Here is a 20,569-nt window from a genome sequence, read left to right on the forward strand (position 1 = left end):
ATTCTTTACCATCTGAGCCACAAAACACTCTATTAACTGTCACATACAGGGGAGACGGTTAAAATTCTCATCTTCCAAAATGTATATATTCAAGGTTGACCATTGTAAGAGGAGCTACTGTGATCTGAGAACTGCTCCCATCCCATACCAGACACCTCTTCTGTTTTGAAATCAGGCCAAACTATTTATCTCAAAGATCAGAGCACATAACAAGTTAACTGGTGGGACTCCCTTTTGTTTTAATGTTTTGGTGGATTCATTATCAGAACCGGTTTTCTTTAGCAAACATAAATTTATCATAACTTCAGACCCCTGAAAATGATTCAGAATAAATCAGCCATGACCATTACTGCCAACTGAGACCATTGGAAAGGGGCCCTGAAATAGTGTAATTAGCTGCCATTACGTGGCTGCAAGCCTGCAATTTTCCTACTGACTCTGACCCACTGCCTTGCTTAAGTAAGTATTTGCACGCAAACTCATGATAATTGATCCCCTTCTGTGTCAAGTGTCTTCATAACTTTAAAAATTAAAGATGCAGAGTGTCTCAAGTGGTTTGGGTAGGCAGTTTTATTCCAATTTTATTATCACAATGGGTCCATAATACGCATGGAGTGTCCCTTCTGATTAACCATGCCTCAGCAGTTATCCACTTCATTTCCATATTTGCCTGTGTTTCCCTCCTCTGTTCTTTCTTTGCTTCCACTCTAGGCTTCCCCTCATTTTCTGAGAAAATGGAAGAGGCTGCTTGCAGAAATTAACTAGCTATTCCAGTTAACTGTCCAGAATCAAGATTGGCTAAGGCAAGGTGGTGTTCCCTGCCAAATAGCTGCCTCTAATACACATGAAAATGATTTATTTCTATCCCTTCTGAGACTAGGGTGGCGGTGGGGTGGCCTCAGTGGCCAGGTACAAATGAAAACTTTTCTCTATTTATTGGAATGTATTTTAAAATTCTCTCTGAACCAAATTTATGGACAGTGAGTGTTTTGTATTCATCTCAGCCTATCAGTGGTGGTGCGATCAGCTAGGAACGCCTGGGGTGCTCACCTGAGCTGGCACTGCTTGTGGTGAGCCCCCCACAGACAGTTTTCTGTCTAAAGGTGCTGTGGCTGGTCTAGGCCTTGTAATAGACACTCCTCGGCAACAAACATCAAGAAACTTTAAAATGTTTTCTTAATTCACACACGTGTCCTGGAGGGTACATGGCATACACGGATAGAGAGCTTGCGGATCTGGAGCTCTGCCTTTTTGGGGACCAAGGGTAGGGTTCCTCAGATTTCTTCAGTTTACTCTTTGATAAACTTAAGACATAAGAGCTGGAATTAAAGTGCTGAAAGAGAAAAACAAGGTCACTCAAATGGTCAATTTTCTGAGTCACCTGAGGAGAGTTTCCTGGGTGGGGCAGCCTGACTGCTTATCTCCTTGTGTAGCTGGCAGTGTGTTTATTTAAGATGGATGTCTTTGAAGTAGATGCCCTGGCAATCAAAAGCTTACTGTCAGACACTTACATCACAATCAAAAAAGTTAATTTTCAGACACTTACACTACAGTGAAGCAAATAAAATTAGTTTATTTAACAGACTGTTAAGTGACAAAAAATTATTTTAAAACAAATTGTAACATACATGATCAATATTATATACAGGTTGAATACAAATAAAGAGTAGTTGATTAGAGGATCAATTTTTTTTTTTTCTTTCAGGTTCTTTTTTCATATTTCTATTTTTGTTTCATTTCCTAGTAAAGACTACAATCATGTCTTTAACTATTTATAAGGATGTGTATTGTTCATTTCATTGGTCACTAATAAAATGAAACAGTAAAAACTCAAATCATCCTTTACTACAGGAACAGTTTTAAAATCAATGATAATATCTAACTTCCCTAACCAATGCATCAGGGTAAAGTATTTTTAGCTGCCCTAGGGTTATTATCTGAACTTGAATTGGGACCATTCTGTGTCACAAGAGGCCTTTTTACTGAACAGTAGTTGAGAACTCCTATCTGGACTGTCAATAAGTCAAACTCCAAAGTCTTCAATAGAAAAAAATCTAAATTTCATCACAAAATGACTAAAAACATTTGGGCATTCATTTTATTTCACAGGCAAATGTGGCTCACTGATATAAAAAAGAAGTCTCTGTGAATAAAATCATGAAAATTGCACTGGGGCAATAACTTAAATTCCAAAGTTTAAAATATTCTGAAGATGATTTAGACAGCATATTAAGAATTAGAGACATTATTTTGCCAACAAAGTTCCGTCTAGTCAAGGCTATGGTTTTGCTAGTAGTCATGTGTGGACATGAGAGCTTGACCATAAAGAAAGCTGAGCAACAACGAATTGATGCTTTTGAACTGTGGTGTTGGAGAAGGCTCTTGAGAGTCCCTTGAACTACAAGGAGATCCACCCAGTCAATCCTAAAGGAAATTAATCCTGAATATTCATTGGAAGGATTGAAACTGAAACGCCAATGCTTTGGCCATCTGATGTGAAGAACTGACTCATTGGAAAAGACCCTGATGCTGGGCAAGATTGAAGGCAGGAGGAGAAGGGGACGACAGAGGATGAGAGGGTCGGATGGCATCACCGACTCGATGGACATGAGTTTGAGCAGGCTCTGGGAGTTGGTGATGGACAGGGAGGCCTGTCATGCTGCAGTCCATGGGGTCACAAAGAGTCAGACATGACTGAGTGACTGAACTGAACTGAAGATGACCCACTCCCATGCATTTCCAAAATTGGGAGGGTCTTCTTTCATGTAAAAATTTATTTATATAACTGTAAATGGAAAGGGTCTGTCCCTTTGGTAGTACATGAGAAAATCAACGACAGCATGTGAAAATCAGATCCACACCTGAGATCATTGGGAGGCTGACATTTACAAAGATCTTTACCTGCAAAATCTCATGCTTTCCTTCTGTGATTTGTGGCAGTGTGACTTGCCAGTCCATTCAGGAAGCTGTCTTACTACTAAAGTCCTTAAAAGGAATTTCCCTTTTGTGGCTATCAGATAGACAACTGTTGAGTAAATTTTCAAAATGATTTGTTCATGAGATTACAGACATTGGTTAGTACCTCTGAAACTTGGTCAAGTCAAATATAAATTGTTTAATACAAGTTTAGTTATTATATCTTATATCTAGTCTCCAATCCCTGTTATTATAAGATGTTTAATCTAAATATGAGTTTAATTATTGAAAAATGCTGCCATTTCATTACTTCCTGGCTCTAATGATAAGTCAACTTCACAATGAGTATTCAGGACAGTGGTGGCTTGTATGAATTTTGGTGATAAACACTTGACTTCAGTGCATATGATTACTCATCTGTAAAACACTTTTGTTATGCTCACAGAAATGGCAATAGAATAAAATGCTTCTGTTGTTTTTAAAAATAAAGCTGTTTTGCATTCCAACTGCTGATTTCGGCGATACATGTTTAATGTTTAAAATTGCAAATATTTGTGGTATAGTATTACAAAATAAATTTTATTGCCTTTAATTATTTGCTGTAAATTTTCTTATAAAGACAATTGAATTTATTTATTTATTATTACTAATTTTTAAATAAATAATAGATAACTTTTCATCATAATTAGAATGAGAGTTTTCTCTTTATTAAGACTAATGAAATCATCAAATGTTGAGGTAAGATTAAAAATGCATTTTAAAGGTATAGATTTTTGTGGAGCTCAGAACAAATCTGTTTTCTCCTAGTTTTGAAGAAAACGTAAGCCATGTTGCTCTTTTTAATTTCAGATATCCTATAAGGTCTACATACAAGTGATGTGAAATTTACCACACATTTTAGTTTATATCTATCTAAAATGATACACTTTGTATCTGTGATAAATGATATCATCTATCATCATTGTTTCTGCCTTGTCTCCTCTAAATGATTAAGTCCTTATGAGAGTGGACAATGAGTTTCTATAACTACATAATAAAGTGCTAAAAAATAACGAGATTCCAAATTGAATATCTGATTAGCTACTAAGCAGATATGGACTATCTAGACTGTCCTGTCTAATATTATAGCAGTGAATCTCATGTAATGTTGAGAACTTGAAATATGGATTGTGTGACTGAAAAACTGAATTTTAAATTTTATTTAATTTTTATTAATTTAATTTTAAAACTGATACTTTATTGGAAACTTTTTAAGTTTGGGAAACGACTATGTGAATCTTATAGATTTATTAAATCTCAATATATAGAAAATATTGCTGATAAATATTTAGTATCTGGAATGAGAAGTTTTGTAAATGTAACATACACTCCAGATTTCAAAGATTTAGTATTATTGGAAGGAAGTTTCAGGCCTAGTTGGTTTTTGTTTAGTGATTTATGAATCAGAAATTATCCAGTCAAGAAAACAGACAGGTGCTTCAAAGAGTTGTGCAAAGTAAGAGGGTTTTATAGACCGAAGTGAACAGGAACCAGGAAGTTACACTAGTGATTTGATGATTGGTTAAGGCAAAATTACTTTATTTGTGTGGCTCAAAAGGAAGTCTTGAAGCTGGTCCTATATAACTTGAAGCTGGTCAAGCAGTGGTTGGTTGACCTAGACCTTCCATTTCTGGGAGAGCTGAGCACAGAAACAGTTAAGTTTTGGTTTGCTGATGTGGGGCTAAGCATGAAGAGTCCATGTTGATCCTAGTCCAAACACTTTAACAGTATGAAGAAAGAATGTATAATATTTCATTAAGTGAAAGTGAAGTAGCTCAGTCGTGTCAGACTCTTTGTGATCCCATGGACTGTAGCCCACCAGGGTCCTCCATCCATGGGATTTTCCAGGCAAGAATACTGGAGTCGGTTGCCATTTCTTTCTCCAGGAGATCTTCCCGACCCAGGGATTGAACCCGGGTCTCCCGCATTGTAAGCAGACGCTTTACCGTCTGAGCCACTGGGGAATCTTATTAATCTTATTAATATTTCATCAATAATTTATCAAATAATGGGTAAATGTTGTAATGACAATATTTGGAAAGGTTGGGTTAAGTAAAATATAATATGTTATTAAAATCAATTTCACATTTGTTTAATTTTTTTAATATGGTGACTAGAGGGTTTGAAATAATGTACTTGGTTTGCATATATTTCTGTTAGATAGCACTGCTAGGAGAATACCCCAAGAGAAAAGCCAATATTAAATGCCCTGTATATAAAAATAAATTTCAAATGAAATAAAAAGTGGTATGAACAAATAATAACAACTAGATGATAAATATTCGTCTTATTTTTGGATGGGTGATACAGTTTTATTGGCTTCCCAGGTGGTACAGTGGTAAAGAATCCACCTGCCAATGCAGAAGATGCAAGAGACATGGATTTGATCCCTGGGTTGGGGAGATCCCCTGGAGAAGAAAATGGCAACACACCGGTATTCTTGCCTGAAAAATTCCTTGGCTAGAGGAGCCTGGTGGGCTACAGTCCAGCGTGTCACAAAGAGTCAGACATGACTGAGTGATTGAGTACACAGTGGTTTTATCACAATTAAGGAAAAAGAAGAAATTATACATAATGTATTGATTGCTTTGACCATATGAAATTAATGACCTGTCTGTTTCTGTGTGTGGTATTTTAAGAATAGATCATGAATAAATTAAAAACTAACAGTTTACTATGTTAGGGAAAGGTCTCCTGCTCATTTGGCAGAAGTGAAGAACACTGGATCATCCTTTTGAATCCTTCTCCTAGAGAGGGAATGTCTCACTTCATTCTAATTGCATCAAAGATCATCTCTCCTCTTATGAATTGTTCTTTTTCTTTGCTTGGAATAACACATTGTCTTTCTTCATTTCTGTTTTGTGAAAAGTTGCAGTTATTAGAAAATATTTAAGCATGCTTGAACAACTTGCATATGCAAATCTACTTTTTCAATTGTAAATTTATGTAATCTGTATGAATATGAGTGAGGAGAGGGTTACATGGTTTGTCAAGTGTTCACCCACTGATGGATGAAATTTGTACATTTCAATGGGCAGAAGCAGATATCCTTGTTTTGGCTTTTGGGCCAAGTTATAATCTTTTTAAAAAATTTAATTAGGATATAATTAACATTTTATAAGTTTAAGGTGTACAATGTGTTGATTTGATGTACTTATATATTACAGTATGATTGCAACCATAGTGTTAGCTAACACTGCCATCACATCATATAATTTATCATTTTTTTAAATGAGAACTTAAGATCTAGTCTCTTAGTAACTTTTAAGTATATATTCTTTAATCTAGTTTTTCTGAGGAATGTTTTGGATAATGAGCTTGATAGTATTTTAACCCCAATTTGCCTTGTGTGGCTCTGCTTTAATTTAATAAACAGTGTGTGTTAGTTTCTTAGTTGTGTCTGACTCTTTGCGACCCCATGGACTGTAGCCCACCAGGCCCCTCTATCCATGGTATTCTCCGGGCAAGAACACTGGAGTGAGTTGCCATTTCCTTCTCCAAAAGGAACTATAGAAAGAAAGAAAGTGAAGTTTCTCAGTCGTATCTGACTCTTTGTGACCCCATGGGCTGTAGCCTACCGGGCTCCTCCGTCCATGGGATTTTCCAGGCAAGAGTACTGGAGTGGGTTGCCATTTCCTTCTCCACTAACTCATGATATAATACATTGGGAAGTAAGTCTAATCTTCTATGCAGACTCTTGTCAGATATGTTTGACTTAAATCTAATGATGAGAAAACAGATGTACCTGACAGACACATCTAGAAAATGGGATGTTCTACAGGTTCACTGACCTGGACCTTTTGAATAGTCAACATTAGGAAGGACCAAGGAAGGGAAGTATAGCTTGTCTAGATTGAGGAAACTAAAGACATATAATGATCAAATGCTATAAACTACTGGATCCTGAAGAGAGATTTTGAGGGTAGTTGAGAAAATTTGTGCATGGATGTTGGATAATACTGTTGTTGATTTTCTTAGTTGTGGTAATGATGTGGTTTCATAGGAAATAATGTTCCACTTCTTGGGAGATGCATGCTGAAGTATTGAGGGGTGAAATGTAATGATATCCACAACCTACTTTGGAAGGATTGAAAAAAGGTGTGTGTGTGTGTGTGTGTGTAGCAGGTGTAAAAGGATGTTAACAGTTGGTGAATCATGATGGTTTCTCTGTGCTGCTTTTTCAAGCTTTCTGTGGATTTAACAATTTTCAAAATAGAAAATATACATAGACAACTTTTTCTTTGTAGTATCGAGAATAACAAATGTGATTAATAATTCTATAACTACAACATAAAAGTGACAAATATATGCATATATATAACAAATGGTTAATAAAACCAGTATGGAAGAAAATTTTAAGATCAATAAGAAAAATAAAATCAGTCAAATAGCATGAATAGGTTATCAACAGAGAAATAAAGACAAATGGCCAACAGACTGACCAAAATATTTATCATTAATAATCAAAGGGAAGGACTTACATCCAATACTGAGTTGGAAAAACTCAGTTTTCTACCTGCTTTTCTCTCTTACTCTTACACGGAACACTGGACTTTGGTCATTAAATGTGTGGAGACTTTTCCCCACAACCAAGCGGTTCTCTGCAACAGTAGCGGGCTGGCCTTTAAATTAACTCAGTTCTGACACTGAAGGTAGTGTCAGAAACCACAGGCGAAGGGCTCCGTCCAACAGGACTGCTCCCACCCGATTTCAGGTGCTAATCACAAAGTGCTAATCCGGGAACTAGTAGGTTCCCAGATTAATTTGCTAGAGTGGTTCACAGAACTCTGAGAAAACACTAACGTTTACCAGTTTATTAAAAAATATGATAAAGGATACAGATGGACAACCAGATGAAGAGGTCCACAGAGTGAGGGTTGAGAGGATCAGAGTGCAGGCGCTTCTGTCCCTGTGGAGTTGGGGTACATCACCCTATTAGCACGTGGATGTGTTCCCAACATGGAAATTCTCTGAATCCTCTACTCCTTGGATTTTCCTGAGGTTTCATCATGTAGGCATGATCAGTTATTAACTTCATTTCTAACCACTCTTTCCTGTCTGAAGGATGAAGGGTAGGGCTGAACATTCCAAGCGTCTAATCATTGTTTGGTCTTTCTGGTCACCAGCCCCCATCCAGGAGTCCACCCAGAGTCAGAGTCATCTCAGTCTGATGCTCCTAGTGCTCTCATCATTTAGGAATCACAAAGGTTTTAGGAGCTCTGTGTCAGGGACTGGGGGCAGAGACCTGTGCATGTATGTTCTATTATCTCCCAAATACCAAGGTAGTAATTTTGCCTCTCCTTAGGTAAAACATTTTGAAATTTTATAGAATACGACAGTCAAAGGAAAAAGATCCTCTCGAACTGTAGGCCAAAGTGTAACATCTTGTGGAAACTATTTGTAAATTTGTGTTGAGTAACATATCCTAAGAAAATTAGAAAGATAAGTAAAAATGTACCTATGAAGATTTTTTTAAAGGAGATTTTTAAAAGGCAGAGTATTACAGATTTTGTTTCCTCATATTTGGAATGGAAAACATTTAAAATGCCTGCCTCTGCTAAAGTTGCAAGATTCACCTGCTTTTGAGAGTCACATTAATATACAGAACCTGCTTTACAAGACCCAAAGCCTGACCCTGGAGGTATATTTCCTTTGTCCCTACAACATGAAGTGAACCATTTCAGGAGGTGTGACCAGCTGAGAGTGTAACATTTTCCCTTTAGACTTTAAGTTCCACTGAGGTGTCTTCCCATGTATGCCAGAATTCAGAAACACGGAAACCAAGGTGAACCTCATTGCTCTCTAGAAGGCTTGGATGAAACAGGGTGATAGAGGCTTCAGTCAGCCACAGAGGAATGGAAATCAGAGGGATAAAGAGAATGGCATTTGTGTTTGCACCTTGTTTGTAACTTTTGCATCTTCCTGTTGAACCAAATTGTTCCCTAAAGACACACAGGCCTGAGTTCAGCATATAGCTGAGATAAGAAGACTCTGGTCACATTTTCAAACTTCGGATAAGCAGATCAAGATAGCATTAAAATTAAGAGACAGAGAAATCAGTAATAAATTGTTATAGCTTTGAGTTTGGGTGGAAATTATTATACTTCTGCAGCATCTTTGCTCCTGAGATACTTGCTATTCCATATCACTGAATCATAGACATTTATCACCCTTAATACATTTACTCCTTGTCAGCAGCTTCTGGGCATGGGGAAAATGATGCTCAGTTTAAGACAACATAACTGTAAATCCTAATCCATTAATTTACATTTTATCATGATCAGTTCTTGCAATTCAAATTGCTTGATTAAAAAGCTGTTGTCTTATCATTCAAAATAAAAGTAGCTTTTCTTGTTTGCTTAATTTCCAAATAGTATTTCTCCTTTTTAATTGCCTGTGCTAACAATTTCAAGTGTATGGGCACATATGGAATAATACAGCATGAAAATAATTTAGATCACTATGAGTGTCATTCTGAATTCTCCCCAGTTTAATGCATTATTAAACATTACATAAATTATTCAGTGTCCTTTATATCAAACATATATTTTTCCTTGCAAAAAGGATAAAAACTAAGTGGCATTACTTAGGATTACTAGGCATCGATAATATAATATCTTTTTTTTCAAATAAAAAAAGGCTTGCCTTTAATTTATATACTTCACTGATTGAAGCACAGGGGAAAATGAGATGACAGAAAAATAGGGAGGCAATTTAGTTTATTTACACAATAAATAGCCACATTTGTTGGTATTTAATGTTTGGTTTTTCAACTGCCTCTGTGCCCTGAGATAAAGATTTGAGCATGTACTTTCTTCTTAGTTATCTGGTCTCAACAGAAGGTTGCCTGGGAGCTGGAAGGGTAGGCATTTAAAAACCCAAATATTTAATTATGTCTCTGGCCTGGTTAAGAAGGCAGAGAATGTCCTTTAGAGAAACAGGAGTGCTTCAGCTTGGGCTGGTGCTTGGTTGTGTCTGAGAATGAATGTTTGATACTCCTTCTGAAATGGAGCAGGACCCTATGGCCCTTGCTCCCTCATGTCTTCAGCCTGCCCTTTGTCTGAGAATAAGTTTAATCACAGAAGTGAGAAAATGCAGAAATAAAGGGAAACAGTCAGAGGAGACCAAATAATAATAATTTACCCATTAAGATTGCCTGGTGGCTCAGTGGTAAAGAATCTGCCTGCAGTGCAGGGGTCTCAGGGTTTAATCCCTGGGTCGGGAACATCCCCCAGAAAAGGGAATGGCTACCCACTCCAGTATTCCTGCCTAGAGAATCACGTGGACAGAGGAGCCTGGCGGGCCACAGTCCATGGGGTCACAAAGAGTCAGACACAACTCTGAGTAACGCTTCCACTTTAACTTTTCACCCATTAAGCAAAGTCAAGGACATTTAGTTCCTTCGTAAGGGCTATAGATAATTTTCTCAGCCGTATCCTGTGAGCTCCGTCTGCCCACCCCACCAGTTGCCAGCATGTGAAATAAAGCAAACTTTCCTTTTCACTAACCTGGCCTGTTTATTGACTTTTGTCTGGCAAGCAGCTGGACCCCCAGCTATTGGTAACACATCCATGGGATGAGAGAAGGCTGAGAGCATATCAGCTTTATTCTACTTCATATTTGTAGCTCTGATGTTTTCAGAGATGGTGAATTCTCAAATTGGACATACCATCAACTACAAGTAATAGGTATGCTAAACAAGGCACCCAATTTTTGTCAGATCTCATTATTCATTCTATTCATATTGATCTCAAAATTGCTTCCATGTAACTGCCAGCCACCCTTATGGCAGAAAGTGAAGAAGAACTAAAGAGCCTCTTGTTGAAAGTGAAAGAGGAGAGGGAAAAAGTTGGCTTAAAGCTCAACATTCAGAAAACTAAGATCATAGCATCCAGTCCTGTCACTTCATGGCAAATAGATGGGGAAACAGTGGAAACAGTGGCAGACTTTACTTTTTTGGGTTCCAAAATCACTGCAGATGGTGATTGCAACCATGAAATTAAAAGGCGCTTACTCCTTGGAAAGTTATGACCAACCTAGACAGCATATTAAAAAGCAGAGACATTACTTTGTCAACAAAGGTCCGTCTAGTCAAGGCTATGGTTTTTCCAGTGCTCATGTATGGATGTGAGAGTTGGACTATAAAGAAAGCTGAACGCCAAAGAATTGATGCTTTTTTAAAAATATATATATATTTATTTAATCAGAGGCTAATTTACAATATTGTAGTGGTTTTGCCACACATTGACATGAATCCACCACGGGTGTACATGTGTTCCCCACCCTGAAACCCCCTCCCACTTCCCTCCCCATCCCATCCCCCTGGGTCATCCCAGTGCACCAGCCCCGAGCACCCTGTCTCATGCATCGAACCTGGACTGACGATTCGTTTCACATATAATAACATACATGTTTCAATGCCAATCTCCCAAACCATCCCACCCTCTCCCTCGCCCACAGAGTCCAAAAGGCTGCTCTACACATCTGTCTCTTTCACTGTCTCGCATACAGGGTTATCGTTACCATCTTTCTAAATTCCATATATATGTGTTAGTATGCTGTATTGGTGTTTTTCTTTCCGGCTTACTCCACTCTGTATAATGGGCTCCAGTTTCATCCACCTCATTAGAACTGGTTCAAATGTATTCCTTTTAATGGCTGAGTAGTAGTCCATTGTGTATATGTACCACAGCTTTCTTATCCATTCGTCTGCCGTTGGTGACCAGGTACTTGGTGAGCGCAGAGCCCCCAGTTGGAGGGTGTGTCTTACCGCCTCCCCCGTCCCAGCCGCTCCGTTTTCTGGGTGTACAACGGGCGCGCCTTCTCAGGTGTGCCGTGTGTCTCTTCTGGGGAGCTGATCTCTGGCTGCAACCCTCCCGGCGGATGTCGACCATCCAGAATCCCAAAAAGTCTTGGTTAGCAAGGAAGCCTGCTTGCAGTTTTGTAGATGATGCCTCTCTGGGGCCGCAGTTGCCCCCTTCCGGCTCTGGCTGCCCTCCCCTGCTTGTCTCCGGCGGGGCATGGGCCGATCTGCAGCCGGCTAACTCTGTTCCTTTGTGCTGTGAGCGGACAGGCAGTGTCTTAGGTTAGGGCTTTTTGTGGATTAGCTATCCCACAATCTGGGTTGCTATCTCAAGTTGGTTTCCTCCGATTGCTTTCAGGGCATTCAGGCCCGGTCCTTACCCTAAGCAAGGCAGCCCGCGCCTCCCTGCCCAGCCCCCGCTTGCTAGTGGCAGATGCGAGCATCTGGGCTGCTTCTCCGCTGGGAGTTGCCTTAAACACGTAGTCTGTGGGTTTTATTTATTTATTTATTTTTCCTCCTGGTTATGTTGCCCTCTGAGATTCCAAGGCTTGCCACAGACCGGCCAGAGACAGTGTTTCCTGGTGTTTGGTAACTTCTTTCTGTTTTAAGACTCCCTTCCTGGGACGGATCTCCGTCCCTACCTGTTTGTCTCTCTTTTTATCTTTTACATTTTGTCCTACTTCCTTTCGAAGACAATAGGCTGCCTTTCTGGGTGCCTGATGTTCTCTACCAGCATTCAGAAGTTATTTTGTGGAATTTGCTCAGCGTTCAAATGTTCTTTCGATGAACTTGTGGGGGAAAAAGTGGTCTCCTCATCCTATTCCTCCACCATCTTAGGACCACCCTGAATTGATGCTTTTGGACTGTGGTGTTGGAGAAGACTCTTGAGAGTCCCATGGACTGCAAGGAGATCCAACCAGTCCATCCTAAAGGAGATCAGTCCTGGGTGTTCATTGGAAGGACTGATGTTGAAGCTGAAACTCCCAATACTTAGGCCACCTGAGGTGAAGAGCTGACTCATTGGAAAAGACCCTGATGCTGGAAAAGATTGAGGGCAGGAGGAGAAGGGGATGACAGCGAATGAGATGGTTGGATGGCATCACTGACTCAATGGACATGGATTTGGGTGGACTCTGGGAGTTGGTGATGGACAGGGAGGTCTAGTGTGCTGCAGTTCATGGGGTCGCAAAGAGTCGGACACGATTGAGCGACTGAACTGAACTGAACTGCCAGCCATTGGTTCTGATTCTTCCTGAAGCAACATAAAATAACCCTTTTTCTTTTCTATGTCATTGCTGTTTGTTATTCAGTCTCGGTCATGTTCGACTCTTTCCAAGCCCATGGACTGCAGCATGCCAGGCTTCCCTGTCCTTCACCATCTCCCAGAGTTTGCTCAAACTCATGTCCATCGAGTTGGTGATACCATCCAACCATCTCATCCTCTGTTGTCCCCTTCTCCTCCTGCCTTCAATCTTGCCCAGCATCAGTATTTTCCACTGAGTCAGTTCTTCACATCAGGTGGCCAAAGTATTGGAGCTTCAGCCTCATCATCAGTCCCTCCAGTGAATATTTAGGATTGATTTCCTTTAGGATTGACTGGTTTGATCTCCTTGCAGTCCAAGAGACTGTCAAAAATCTTCTCCAACACCACATTTCTATTTGACATTTTCTATGACTCATGAAATTTCATGACAGGCTGTGCAATATTTTGATGTGTTTTTTTCTGAAATCATTGTGTGTTTACACATTTATATTATAGTGTTAAGTCTCTCAGTCATCTCTGATGCTTTGCAACCCCATGGACTGTAGCCCACCAGTCTCCTTGGCCATGGGATTTTCCAGTCAAGAATAGTGGAGTGGATTGCCATTCATTTCTTCAGGGGATCTTCCCAACCTAGGGATCGAACTCCAGTCTCCTGCACTGCCCGCAGATTCTTTACTGTCTGAGCCATGAAGGAAGCCCCTATTTTATAGTAGAGGGTGTAAAATTATTTCTTAAAGATCAAAGCTAATTCTTCTTGAGATCTAAAATTAAACATTTAAAATAGTTTTAAATTAGTGATATTTAAATCACAGCATCTTTGTGTCGTTGTAAAATATTTGGGAATTAGTGAATAGTGATTACATATTAAAGAAATTTGAGAAATTGAGACTGTAATAGATCCTGTAGTTGTGGTCATAAAGAAATATCTTGACCTAACTGAATATAAAGTATATCTTTAGGGCATTAGAATTCTTATGAAATCAGAATTTATCAGTAATTCCTTTGGAATGTGTGAGAGAGAGGGTACATGTCACTGGGGTGATGAGAGATGTTTTGATGAAAGCCAGTGGAATATTTCCTAAAGAATTTCATTTTAAAAGAAAAGAAAAAGACCATAATGCAGTTAACATATTGCATGCCTGTCGGCATTTTACTCTTAAAGCACTCTCCACACAAGAGTAATTTTAATAATTAGGACTGTCATTATGCTACCGCTGACAACTTCCAAATGTCTGTAGGGAACCCAAGGTCAGGGTGTGTGTGTATGTGTGTGTGTGTATGTGTGTACGTCCATTTGGGTACCTTTATCCTCTGCTCTTCAGCAGCATTAGTCTGGCATAAAATCAGACTTCACTAGTTATGATTAGCCTTAATCCATGAGGGCAAGTGATGGGAAAAGGAAGTAAAATTCTAAGATTAATGCTACTTGAAATTACTCATTTAGTTCATTTTTATTGTTTCTTTATGCCTAAAATTTTTTTTCTCTTGAATATGGAGCAAACATGGCAAAGATAATTTTATAAATCACTATAATAAAATAAATACCAACAAAAAATCTTTTGCTTTAAGTGTCAGTTCAGACCCTTTAAAGTATCCGTTCCAAACCTTTTTGGCACAAGAGACTGGTTTTGTGGAAGAAGTTTTTCTATGGATGGGGGCAAGGAATGGGGGATGGTTTGGGGATGATTCAAGCCCATTGCATTTATTGTGCACTTTGTTTCTCTTATTACGTCAGCTCCACATCAGATCATCAGGTACTAGATCCTGGAGGCTGAGGAGCCCTGCTTATGGTCTTGTTTAAGATTCCTTTTAGAGAGGTTGAAAGGACATTCTAAGGTCCAGAAGGCTCTACAGTGGTTATGAAGGATCAAGGCAGAGGGAAAAACCAAGACCCTCTCACTCCCACCCTCACTGTGCTAGAATCACCTGGAAGATATTTTAAAAATACTGATCATGCTCAGAGAGGTTCTGATATTATTAGTCTTGAGATGGAGTTTGGGCACTGGCATTTTTTAATATCTCCTTAGGCGATGCTAACCTTGTAGTCAGGAAGTAGAACAACTAGTCTACTTTAGAACATCATAGATGTAAAACTGTTACTTGGCGGATTCCAAGCTGGAATTAGGCACTTTCATCATGGAGATTCATCTCCCTGTCTCTAACTAGATGTGATGCTTTATTCAGTAACAAAACTATGGTTGTTGGTTAATAAATGGTTCACTTAATACTATAGCCATTTATCTTATGCCTAGCTACCACTTATCAATAAGACAAAGTGGCTAATCTGTCTTGCCGAAACTGCTACTCTACCCTTCCCACACTCAAGGCAGGCATTCTTAACAGTCTTCTATTGCCAATTAGCCTAAATAAAGCATTGTGATCTTTCTAAATACAGCATTCAAAACAGCCATGACTAAAGGGTTAGAGTCGCCATGTGATATGTAATCTTGATAATCTGCCCAAAAGTGAAAGCTCTAGACATTTCTCAGACATTTGAAATGAGATTTATGTATTCACTGATTACAGTATATATAATAATAAGCTAGGATTTTTCATTATTTTTTATAAAATGAATGAGAATAAACATTCATAAAATTCTACAGCAAAAAAGTTCAATTGAAAATAGATATTTATTCATGTGAGTGACATCAGATAATTTAGAGTGAGAGTGAAATACAGAATTCTGGAAAAGCAAGAACAGTATTTTAGTTATATTCAGTTCAGACTAAGGACTATGTTCTTGGGAATGTATGTTATATAAATTATGATACACAAATAGGTATGACAGAAAAGGATGAATTAAGAATATTACATGATTTTGTAGGAATCAGTGAAACAAATGTTTGTTTGGTCCAATCTGAAGTGATCTCTTGTTGATTTATATAGTATCCAACTTATGTAATAGGAGTTGGGCACAAAAGTTATATGCAAAACATCTGACATAAAGATTAAAATACTTTAAATAAAATTATTATTAAAACTCCTACATTTAAATACTGGGAAATATATGTAAAGACAACACATGCAGAATAAATTTGTGCAGCATACACTTAGAACTTATTTATCATGCTCTTTTTTCTTCCTCTTGTCTCAGAAGAAAGGTGTCTTAGCTTTTTTTTTTTTTTCCACTTTCTTCCTTGGTGTACATCAGATTCACTTTGTTTGCAGTCTGTTCTTTTTATCTCCAATATTTATATCCTTAATCAGTGAGAAAAAGCTCTTCTTATAATTATACCCGAGGTCTTTGTGTCCATGTCCTGGCTCCTCCTTCCAACATTAACGATACCTGTGAATATAGTGAAAGTGAAAGTGTTGGTGCTCCGCTGTGTCTGACTCTTTGCAAACCCATGGACTTGTAGCCCACCAGGCTCCTCTGTCCATGGGATTCTCCAGGCAAGAAAAATGGAGGGTGTAGCCATTCCCTTCTCCAGGGGATCTTCCAGATCCAGGAACTGAACCCCGGGTCTCCCACAGGCAGTTTCTTTGTGTGTGTAGGGAACCTCTCTATTATCAAAAAGCATGGTAGTTTCACAAGGCAGCGCTGGTTCTCAATATAGCAATAGTTTTCTTGCTACAATCAGTTTCTGTTTAGTTTGTCTGACTTTATTTCATATTTTCAGTACTTTAATATTATTTTTATTTTACAGAAAGACAGCACTTCCCTCCTTCTATCAAGAAATTGAACTCCACCAGCATATCAGGACTGCCAAAAACCATCTGGATTTGCCCTTAGTGGTGTTGTAAAGCTTATAAGGATATAAGGACAACTTTTAACATAAATCACCCCAGAAATAATTTCATTAAAAGGTCTGTATATTTTTCTTGGAAAAAATGTAAATATTACTTCAATGATATTTAAAACATAAATGTAATAGTGTAGCAGTTCTAAGAATCCATCTACTATTTAATTTGTCAGTTCGTAAAATGTTATCTGATGGCATATGTATCTCTGTATTAGGTTTTAAAGTTTTTCTTTCTATTTCTTTCTATACTTGAGCATATGTCTTTGTATGTACGTTTCTTTTCTCTGCACAGCTCTCTATGGGTTAACTTTTGAAATATTTATAAGGATATTTATGTCCATTATTTATATCTGTATCTTTGACCTGCTGGGTCCTGCAGTGGACAGAGCGCTCATTTCTCTCTAACTTTCTATATATTCATCTGTTGGACATTGCTTTGTTACCCTTTATTCATGTCATTATCATTTTTCTTTCTTCCTGTGTATCTCTTTTTGTCTAATTGAAAAATGTTTTGATTTCTATTCTTAAATCAGAGCAAGGATATATTGGTTAATTGTCTTTCTCTTAGAAACAAAGTAATAAACATCCCACCAGTTCTTTACTCCTCTCCTAAAAGACAATGTAAATTTAGTGACCCTTTTCTTTTGTGGCTTTGTTTTTGTTGTTCTTTTAGTTGCTAAGTTGTGTCTGACTCTTTTGTGACCCCATGGACTGTAGCCCACCAGGCTCCTCTGTCCATGGGATTTCCCAGGCAAGAATACTAGAGTGGGTTGCCATTTCCTTCCCCAGGGATCTTCCTGACTCAGGGATTGAACCCACTTCTGCACTGGCAGGAGAATTCTTTATGGAATCTCACTGAACCATCAGTTCAGTTCAGTTCAGTCACTCAGTCGTGTCCGACTCTTCGCGACCCCATGAACCGCAACATGCCAGGCCTCCCTATCCATCACCAACTCCTGGAGTCCACCCAAACCCATGTCCATTGAGTCAGTGATACCATCCAGCCATCTCATCCTCTGTAGTCCCCTTCTCCTCCTGCCCTCAATCTTTTCCAGCATCAGAGTCTTTTCAAATGAGTCAGCTTTTTGTATCAGGTGGTCAAAGTATTGGAGTTTCAGCTTCAACAACCATCAGTAGGATTTTTTTTCACAGAGAGAGAAAATAAAGATTTTTCTCACATCCATGACCTAGAAACCGTCCTACGAAAACATAACAAGCCAAAACAAAAACACAAATATAGCTTTGGAATTAAACATTTAAAATATTAGCTTAACTGATATGTTAGAAAAAACAAACTAAATATATTTCCAGAAAAAATAGTTGTTAATCTGATATAGGTAAATTTCAGATTGTTTTCATTTACATATCTAAGAAGCAACAAATATTTGGCCAATTGTTCCTTCCTTATTTTCTTCTTCTGTTACTGAATGAATGGAGGCAAGAAAGCTATCCTACAGGCTAACAGCCCCTGGAGCATCTTTTAGGTCACAGGTCTGAAAAGTTAGTATTTCTGATCTATGTTCCTTCCAAAGTACAGGCTGCAACAAACAAAGTTTGTTAGGCATATTTTTCACAAATAACATTTATAAGACTTGTAACCATTTGAAAGTAGATTTAAAACAAATAATAAAATAGTAGGAAAAAAATACAACTAAAGTTTCATTTATCTTTGAACCTGTAGTACAGAAATGCAAATTTTTGAATTTAGTTTTAAATAGAAGTGGATGATTCGTTTAGGCAGTAAACACCTTGAGAGCAGGGGATTGTGTCTGCCTGGTTACTGCCTATTTTCTGATATGTAACACTTATTATCATCAACTCAGTTGAGTAGGTGCTCAATAATTATTTGTTGAACAAATTCAAACATTTGAAAAGCAATTTTCTTGTTAATCTTCAAGATATCACCTGTAGAAGAATCTTGAAATAGAGTAACAACAGCTCTAATACTTGTGGTCCAAAATAATTGTGGGCAGTATTTAGTTTTCTATTTTGGGACTTTATATATTTTACTACAAAAATTAGAATGGATAAGAGGAGGCACATGTAACTATCCATAGCATTACCTTTTCTCACAGAATAGTCTCATCATGTCACAATTAACTTCCCACTGGGATATTTCTTTCAAGTGAGTTTTAACCTTACCAGCATTTTGGTGAAGCTGCAATTGAAATTATTTTTAAATTTTCGCTCTATGTTTTCCCCCTCCTTAGTCCTGCCCCTCACTCTTTCTCCTGGAAAACTTTAAACTACTCTTACTATTATCTGACTGGTTAGGGTGCTTTCCTTGTGGATTTTAATGGATAACTCATGGATATACATGAGCTGGTATAGTAAAATTGTATTATTATTCTCAAGTACTTATGTTGTTTTAGTTTTGTATTCTTGAAGCTAGAGCTAAAATAATTTTACCTGTCCATCTGACCCCTTATACTTTGGACATGTCAAGTGAGAAAAATTTTCCTTAGAATAATACATCTTTGAGATGATGATGCAGTATATCAGCTGTAGTCGCTAAAGGAGGAGCCAAGACTTCACCAGGCAGTGAGAGGCCCTCTCAGCAGAACTGAAAGTAAAACACTTGGGGGAGAAAACTCTTTTAACAAATTTTGACTTCAGTGTTTCAATAGGAAATAAGGAAGAGGTAATAGGAATTGCATTGAACTTGTAGATCAATTGGAGGGAATGGCCATCTTGAAAATGAACATGGAGCCTTTCAATCCATGAGCATGAAATATGTCTCTATTCATTTTGATCTTTAACTTTCCTATTGATGTTTTGTACTTAGTGTTCAGTTCTTACCCATTTCCTGTCTAATTGATTCCTACATATTTTATTCCTTTTGATGCTATTGCTGATGAAATTGTTTCTTAATTTCATTTCCTGATTATTCATCACTGGAATATAAAAATAAAATTGATTTTTTTACTATTTCTCCATCCTTTGTCCTTTTTAAACTTGTTTATTAGTTTCAAGTAGTTTATTGTGAATTGCTTGAGATTTTCTGTATAAAGACTTAATGTGTTTGGCAAATGGAGACAGTTTTCCTTCTCTTGGATTTCTGAATTCTTTGTTTATTTACAGCACTGTCTTGAGTCTGCAGACAATGTTAAAGAAGATTTATTTTTGTGGATTCTTGTTTCTCTGTCACAATAAAGAATTGAATTAATTCTGGAAGGTATTTCATATTCTCAAAATTTGATGTTGGGTTTGGACTCAAAATTCAGTTGTGTAATCACACGACTTATGTTCCATATAAACTTACCATAAACTCTCATTTCCCTGTGAAACATCCCAGTAACTTTTAAAGGTTTTTTTGTCATAATCACTTCTGATTTTTGTTTCCCACTTCCTTCAAATTCTTGTTTTTTCCTAGTATCTTGTAAATTTTACTTTGTGGCTTTTATTGTAGCTGTCCACTCTTCCTTTGACCTAATCGGTATAAAAATGAATCTTGTTAGTCACTCAGTCATGTCCAACTCTTTGCAATCCCATGGATGGGGGCCCACCAGGCTCCTCTGTCCATGGAATTCTCGAGGCAAGAATACTGGAGTGGGTAGCCATTCCCTTCTCCAGGGAATATTAATGTCATAACTCATTAATTATGAGTTATAATTATGAGTTATAATAATTCAGAATTATTATAACAATTCTGAAACAATTGCTCTTATTATGACTTGTACATATGAGGAAACCAAGGCACAGAGAACCGAGGTAACTGGCTAGGCAGCAATAATGCTGGGAGAATGTGTCCCCATGGACTGTAGCCTCCCAGGCTCCTCTGTTCTTGGGATTTTCCAGGCAAGA

The 20,569-nt window shown here is 37.9% G+C and overlaps 1 protein-coding gene across 1 annotated transcript in view; it reads left to right on the forward strand.

The window, feature by feature from the left end:
• CSNKA2IP (casein kinase 2 subunit alpha' interacting protein) overlaps positions 1 to 20,569 on the forward strand; it is a 219,299-nt gene that overhangs the window by 164,322 nt on the left and 34,408 nt on the right. Inside the window, exon 2 of the mRNA XM_061133908.1 lies at positions 16,670 to 16,829. The gene's annotated coding sequence lies outside the window, so the exon portion shown is untranslated. The remainder of the gene's footprint in view (positions 1 to 16,669; positions 16,830 to 20,569) is intronic.

The sequence above is a fragment of the Dama dama genome, chromosome 31, assembly GCF_033118175.1.
Source record: "Dama dama isolate Ldn47 chromosome 31, ASM3311817v1, whole genome shotgun sequence".
Classification (NCBI taxonomy): Eukaryota; Metazoa; Chordata; class Mammalia; order Artiodactyla; family Cervidae; genus Dama; species Dama dama.